The sequence below is a fragment of the Phyllostomus discolor genome, chromosome 1 (assembly GCF_004126475.2).
Source record: "Phyllostomus discolor isolate MPI-MPIP mPhyDis1 chromosome 1, mPhyDis1.pri.v3, whole genome shotgun sequence".
Taxonomy (NCBI): domain Eukaryota; kingdom Metazoa; phylum Chordata; class Mammalia; order Chiroptera; family Phyllostomidae; genus Phyllostomus; species Phyllostomus discolor.
The window spans coordinates 46,125,833-46,133,834 of NC_040903.2; the positions used below are offsets into that span (position 1 = coordinate 46,125,833).

The window sequence follows — 8,002 nt, forward strand, 5'->3', positions numbered from 1 at the left end:
AAAGCTGCTTTGGAAGTTAGCATAAAATATTATAAAGTGTTGCCATTGTTATAAAGCCAGTTTTATGGTACCTGTTCACATTGTCTTATCCAAAATATACAGACCAAGTCACTGAAGCAGGTGGCAAGTTTTATTGCTGTGGATCATGGCAAAAATAATAATTATGTTATTCAGCTGCACACTAACTATTAGCTCTAAGGTTGAACTTAATAAAAGAACTATCTTGGAACCACAAGTAGATGTTTCAGAGTATTTTAAAATACAAAATTCCACATTTCAAGAGGAAACTATCCAGTTAACACAATTGAGTCATGCAACCACTTCTGGTTTAGACACCTGTAAACACACTACCGAGACACGGCCACCAGGAGCCACCCCAGGGCTAGGCAGGCGATTTCCAGAGTAGCTGGAAGAGTACTCAGGGGCCTCTCTACAACTCTGAGAGCACTCTTCTCAAAACTAAGGGAAGTTTAAATGAGTACGGTACTTCAGGTTCCAGAAGGTGCTTTTTTATTAATTAAAACATTTTGCTTGTTTGTTTGGACAAAATAATCTAGAAACCCTTATACTACAAATCACCTAGAAATACTAGATGAGATAAAATATAAGTCTTTTCAGATGAATAGCTTAATTCTCCAGAAAGTGGGGGGGGGGGGGAATCCTTCAGGATCTTCCCCAAGGCCCTTTGAAAATGAAAGAGATAGAAGAGAGGACATTTCATAGATAAGTGAGTTAAGTTGTGCAGGGTGAGGACTGGAGGTAGTGTGATCAATAACCTAGATGTTGACATTTTAATCTTACATTAGGACAGATGACATGATTGTGCATTTTGGTAAGATAGAGTTGTAACAAAGATCGTTGCATAAAATCAGAACCTTCAATAAAAATCATAGGTTTGTGATAAGGAAACATGTCTGCCTCAATACAAACAATGATTGGGGAAAAAAAAACAATTTTCCCCCTGAAAAGTCTCTACAGCTGAATCTAATCCACAGTTGCTTTTAAATGCATCCAGGATGCAGCAGAGATAAAAATACAGATGATACAAAAAGGAAGTTAAGAGACTTCAAGACTAGTTAGTATAAGAATATCCAACTTATCTCTCAAAGGAGTTCAGACAGTGAAGAGAAAGAGAACGGGCAAGAGGTAATTAATATTTGAAATGTTAACGATTGCAATGAAACGCCCATACTCAGGAAGCCCAGTAGAATCTAAGCAGGGCAGAAAAATAAAATTCGTACCCAACTACATTTTAGTCAACTGACAAGAGCCAAAATACAAACAAAAGACCATGGAATGAATAAGCATGACCTACTATGTGGCCAACGCTCCAAAAAGTGAACTCAAAAATCGGTCTTATCTGAAGCTGGCCTCCAGAAATATATACATGGTTTTGCTAAGATGGAATTGCTCTTGGTGAATTAGTTGTAGAAGAAAATCATATTGCTTTGTTTTTTTTGTACATTTGTAATAAATAATCAGGGCTACCAAATCTTATCTGTGTTAATTATGCTTTAATATGAGACAGTTTCTAAAGGATATCATAAATTACTAAGACAAAACAAGGGTTAGTGACTCATTGATCTCTTTGACTGTTTTGACAAGCAAATTTTGCTTCCTTATGTTTCTGGTTCAAACATTATATAGCTAATAACCCACACATATTACATTTGTTTTTCACTGTAATTTTTGTTTGTTTGTTTAGGTTGAGGCTTTCAAAATGTAACCTGCCAGATACATTGAGAAAAGTATGCTTTCATTACTACTGTACCCACTCACCCATCTAAATATATTAATGTAGGGAATTGATAAAATCAATAGTTAAAACATGATTTGGAGCACACAGACCCCACTAGTTTGTCTACTTATAAGATATGTGATTTCAACCAAGTAACCGTTCTGAATTTCAGTTTCTTCTTTTATATGTGAACATTAATATCTACTTTAAAGGATGATTGCAGGGACTGAAGAAGTACATTTCTTTCACCTATTTATGCTCTAGAAGTCATATCCTATTACTTAATAGTCTTCCTGAAGGTATTATTCTATTTCTTGGCTTAAAGCTTTTATTCATACTGTTTCCTCTACTTGGACCTGTTCCCCTCACGCTGCTTTCTTACCTTTCCTTCAGCTAACCGAACACTTAAAGGAACTAAGATCTGAAAAATGATTTTAGTTTTTATACCACCTCCTCCATGGAGCCCTCCACACCCCTCAAAATCTGGTGCATTTTCTCCTTGACTGTACAGGCTGTCAAAATTACAATTGCTTCACATTTTACCCTTTTTTCACAGAGGATTAAGGTAACACAAATTTAAATGACTTGTCAAGGATCATAACACCAGCTAATGGCAGAAACAAGGTGTGATGCCAAGATTGTTGTCTCCATTTTCTTCCACTGCTGCCGCTCTAGCCAGCTCCACCCTGGTTGCACCCAGCCTCTGTGGAGTGCTGAGGCATAGAACTTCCAGAAAGAGACCCTCTGTGTATTTCTGAGTGAGGTGCATTTCTTTCCCATGACGTGGTAATTCATCAGGCTAAGACATCCTGACTGCTACTCTTTGCCAGCTCTACCAGCCGCCCTTCACTGGTCATCTGGTGCTTTAATCTTAGTCAGGACCAATGCCTGTCTTCTGCAGTTTCTTCTTGGCAAAAACAAAAATGTTATCTTTTAAATTTAGCCAAATCTCCTTCCAGAATTCATCATTCATGTGGAGATTTTTCTCTTCTTTTGAGGCTCAATAATTGTCACTGCTGAAAAGAATTGTCTCCCAACCTCTCACCACCACGCCCCACCTGAAGCACACACATTTGTTCCTGACTATGCTCAATCCCATGGGCTATGGAGCTCAAGAAGGAGGTACATTCATTATCTTCACCAAATCTACTGTTCCACTGTTTCCATATTTTTTTACATGACAGTTCATCCAGTTGCCTAAGTCAGGCCATTGAAGATTAACCCTCTCCCTCTACCCCACAACCAGCCAGGTTTGAGGTCCTGCCATTTCTCCCTCTACCCCACAACCAGCCAGGTTTGAGGTCCTGAAGGGGTCCACCCTTTCAACCCTCATGTAATCCTCTTCTCTCTTTCTTCTACCACCAACTTAGTTCTGGCCTTCTCAGACTTTTACCTGTATCCCTGAGATCCCTGTATCTCCTAACCAGTTTCCATGACTCCAGTATGTCCCTACTTTAGTCATTCTTGGTCCCTCACTGCAAAGTTATTATTCTCATATGCTAATCTCACCAGGTGAGATGGGTCCCTAATCTACAAGATGGATCAATCAATAATTAAGAAAGACAACTAATTAGATCCTTTATGAAAATTATTTGTTATTCTTTAGATTTGTCTCAAAACACATTGGTTAAAGCTCAACTATAACCCAGATCTCTTGGAGTCATTCAAAGTAAGATACTCCTGGGACAAGCTGGTCAAAAAAGATATCCATGCTCCTACTATCACATCATTTTATTTAATTTGCTACTTTTTTGCAGATTTTGTTACTATTCTTATTAATACGCTTACCCTTTGAATTGAGGTATCATGTGCACACAGCATTTTGTGTGTGATACATATAAAGTTCAATGAATTTTTTTGACAAATTTAAAACATGTATTTAAAATACAATTTATAAAATGCTTAATCTGCCAACTTAGGAGCCTGCGGTGTGGGGTGTGGTGGGAAGCTGCCCACTAGACCAGCAGAGCAGGACTGCAGGGGTGCGGCCCTCCCTCCCATGCCGTTCTGTTTAGATACCCAAGGGGCCCGTGTGCACCCTTGGGGTCACGTGGCCAGGAAACAGGAACCCATAGGTTTCCAGAGTCTCTGCTTACCAGGAGGCTAGAGCAGCCCTACTGGCCCATCCCTGAGCAGAGCATCCCCTGATCGGGTAGAGCAGGGTATGGCTGGATACCCTGCCATACAGGGTATGGCAGGACAGGGCATGGCGGGGCAATGGGCTCTGGAAGGGGCTGATGGTAGCAGATAGGATGTTGCCTCCTGCCTGCAGGGGGAGAGCACCCCCTGATTGAGTGGGCTGAGAAGGGTTGGTCACCAGGCCCAGACCCCCAGCTCCTTTGGTTATAGGCTGACAACAGAGTAGTGGCTCATGGGAAACAGTTAGCTGGGAGGTCTGAGGCCTGGCTCATGGGGTCAGGGAAGGGCTGGGGGAAGGGGACAGAACCATGAAGGCAGATAAAGGGGCAGCAGCCTCCAGTTTTCCAAGCCAAAGCCTGCAGCTTACTTTAAAAAAAAGTTTAAAAAAAAGCACTTAAGGAAAGTTTCAGACAACTACCCCCCAAAAAGAAAAAAACAACACACACACAAAATCCAAACTGTTCTCCCATTACCCCTCCAACCTCCCCCAATAGTTTCCTGTTTTCATTTCTTTAAAAATGAAAAACTTGCCTGCTACCTCTCCATCTGGGAAACCAAGGATATGACTGCTAGTGGGTGGTGACAGGCACACAGTGGGCAGAGCCCCATCTTTGGCCAGAGGGAGGTGGGAACACCAGTCCCTACTACATCCTCAATCCACAACCACCCATCAGCCAGTCTTCCCTCTGGCTCCATTAGGGGAGGGTGAGAAGGGCAAGAACACGTGTCCCAATGGCTGGGCAATCTGCACTTCTGGCCTTCCACCTGGCCTACCTCTGTACCTTTCTCCAGCTGAAAGGACAGTCTCACTTTGGGCTAGAAATCACCATTACATGAGGGATGGACACTATACATTTAGAATGAGGAAACTTGGTCAGGGCAGTGGAACTGTAAAAACAGCAGCCAACCTTCTCCCTCGCCTGTTCCTGGGGGTAATTCCCCCAGGCTCTGGGCGTAACTCAACACCCTGTAGGTTCTTACCAACTGAAGCTCTGTTCCAGCGCTACTACTCACAGATGATTTCCTGGCTTCACACAGCTGTACGACTGCACTATAGACTAGTTGCTGATTCAATGGGCAGCTGGCCCTTCTAAGGGGAAGATGTGATGGGATGAGGCTTACTGAGCCTGGCCTACCTTCCCACAGGGCAAGGCCGAGAGCCAGGTGAACCAAAGGTGGAGTGAGCCCCCGAGACCTAGTTTGTCACCGTGGGCACTACAAGCTGCTCTAGTCACAAATACGTCACACCAGCCACTCCAAACTCATTCACTGAGTGGGGAGGCTGTCTGGCTGGCTGAGGGATAAGGCACAGTGCAATAGAAGAGAGCAGACAGAGCCCCAGAGGAGCCAGACTGCACACACCCAGCTGCTCTGGGCGGCTGCCCTTGCAGTCTCTTCCTCCTCAAGGAGCCGAAGCAAGTCTCTAGGCTCCAGGGACAGAGGGGAGACTGCCTTCATTCCAGGCCCTCACTCTAGAAAAAGAGTGAAGGGTAGCCTAGGTCTATGGGGAACTAGTCTGTTATCACCAACCTTTGCAACGCACAGCTTGTCCTTTCCCATATGTATTCAGAACAGTCGGTTCCCAAGATAGTGATTTCACAAAGGAGATGTACCAGCTATAGTTACCCAGCTGATGCCATCAACCGAGATGGCCCTCCACAGACCCCTTCTGATTCTGACACCCTCCTGACACACTAGGCAGGAAGCTGACTCCTGGAGCAAGACTCTCTCCTGGCTTCCTTGTGCTGACAGCAACATAGTGAGCAAGTCTCCCATCCCTTCCTTCCAATCTCAGGAGTGCAGTCTCACTCCCCGCTCTCTTCTAGAGGTAGCAAGCCTGGCTGGTAGGGAACCACCCTGAGGGGAATGGGAAGGGAAAGTCTGTTTACTTTCCCCATCTCCCAAAATACTAGAGGTGGGGTTGGCACCCTCTCCAGGCTCTCTGAGCCTATAGAACTAGCCCAGTCTCCAGGCAGGGCCATGATGCCCTGGGACTTAGCTGGGGGAGGGAGGTACAGGCATGGGGTGTTCAACTGTCCTGGGGGCTACAGACCCCTGCCCCTTTTCTGGGCGGCAGTAGGAATACAGAAGCTAAGCTCACCAAAACCTACTGGTTAATGTTTCTAGTGAATTTCCCAGAAACATTTTTAAGTAGACTACCAAACTACCCTTTCTTAATTAAAAATTCATTAAACTGCTAAAACCCCTCCCATGCACTTTTTCCTGAAAATCCAATATTTGTATAAACAAAAATAGGAACAAAATGAAAGGATATTTTCCAAATGGAACTTGCTGTTAAGTGATGAAGACATGCACTTGGGGGTGTGTGGACGGGAGTTCTCATTTGTTTTAAAATCCCAAATTAATGAACATGATAAACTGTTATTGCTGCCACTAGCTTTACCCCAAGTGGCCAAGTGGCACTGTCTTGACTCTCTACTCTTAAATCCGCTAATCCCGATCCTTTCCCTTTCCATTGACTTGGGACAGCCCTTGTAGACATGCCAATCACAGTGGGAAGGGGGGGAAAGAGGGAGGTCACAGTGCATGGGGTTCAAGGTCACAGTGGGCGGAGCAAAGGGGATCGCTTTGCAAGTAAATCAGGTCCTTCCCTCTGCTCAAGTCCGGCTGTCTGCCACAGGAGTGCAACCCATGGTTGGACAACCCAGGAGGCGATAACGGTGGCAGCAGTGGCATCCTCTCTTGCTCGCATTTATTGGCACTGTTTGAAGCCTTGTGACCCATCAGGACCCAAAGGCTGTCTTACCACATTATTGGGCTGCCTGCTGTCTTCTGGTTGGGAGATCCTGGTTGGCCTGTCGAGGATAGGTTTCTCTTGCTCCTCCTTGGGGGCTGGTGCTGCCTAGGATTCACTTACCAGCTTCTGAGTACTTTGCCTCCCGCTGTGCCAGGGACTTGACCAGAAGGGCTGGCCTGCTGGTGGAGTTGGGGCTGTTGACCACTCCGTTGCTGGTGGGCCTCTTGAGGATGCGGGTCTGGGGGGTGGGGCGGGTGTGGGAAAGCTATCATCCTGAATCACAATGGGCACTTGGGGAGGAGATTTGGATTTCCTGCTCTCCTCTTGTGTGATCTTCAGTTTTTTTTCCAACTGTCTGTTTCCCCGCTGTCTGCTGCCTCCTCCCAGCTCTCAGCAACCTCCTCATCTTCCATCTTACTCGCCGCTTACCCTCTTCCCCCCTCAATGAACCTTTGTAATCGAATTTATTGTGGTTACATTGGTTAATAAAATCATATAGGTTTCAAGTGTAAAATGCTATGATACATTATCTGTGCTTATCACCCAAAGTCAATTTCTTGCCCATTGGCCAAAACTTACAACATCAAATGGGTACATGTGTTATATTTATTGAAAAAAGAACATTTGCATAATAAAAATTCAAACAATGTAAGGAGTTATATGGGTTTGGTTTTTTTTTTTTGAGAAAAAAGAAGAAATAAATTTTCCTTTCACCTCAAATCCTGAGTTGTCTAACTTACAATAGGAATAATGATTTTTACCAATAATTCAATATATTCCCAGAAATGTTCTTTGCATGCATCAGCATATTTATGACATAATAGGAGCATGGTTTTATTTCAGTCCTTCTCCTTCCCTCCTTCCTTCCTTTTTTTCTTTCTTTACTTACTCATTCAAGACATGGGATGGGAGTAGGGTATTTTATTGCAAATACGTACCGTTGTTAGTTTACCAGTTTATTCTGATGGATGTTTAGGTGATTCCCAATTTTTTATACAATAAATAAAGTTTTAGTAAATATTTATATATTTATTTTTGTGTACATTTTATGCAAGTACATCTGTAGGATAAATGCATAGAACAGAAATTTCTGAGTCAAAGAGATGTGCTTTTTACAGTTTAATAATAATTGCTAAAACTTTTCCAAAGAATTTGTACTAATTTAAATTCCCTCTATTAGACTGTGACAATGCCTATTTCTGAGCATCCTAGTGATAATGCTGCATGTTAAGTTTTTTGATCTTTGTCAGAGTGCTAGGTGAAAACTACTATTTTGTTGTTTAAATTTGGATGTCTCTAGTGAGAGATGTTGGGATTCTTTTCAATTTTTTGCAGCCACTTATATTTTACTTTCTGAGAATTTTTTT

At 43.2% G+C, this 8,002-nt stretch overlaps 1 long non-coding RNA gene and 1 pseudogene across 1 annotated transcript; both read right to left on the reverse strand.

Annotated features, from left to right (window-relative positions):
* Nucleotides 1–1,451: 1,451 nt before the first annotated feature.
* LOC118499781 lies at nt 1,452–3,602 on the reverse strand. The gene is made up of 2 exons (XR_004902318.1): nt 3,057–3,602; nt 1,452–3,011 (listed from the first exon to the last, which is right to left on the reverse strand). It is a non-coding gene; the product is annotated as an uncharacterized LOC118499781 (long non-coding RNA).
* A 1,141-nt stretch (nt 3,603–4,743) lies between these two features.
* Nucleotides 4,744–7,048, reverse strand: LOC114493200 (annotated as a pseudogene).
* Nucleotides 7,049–8,002: the final 954 nt, after the last annotated feature.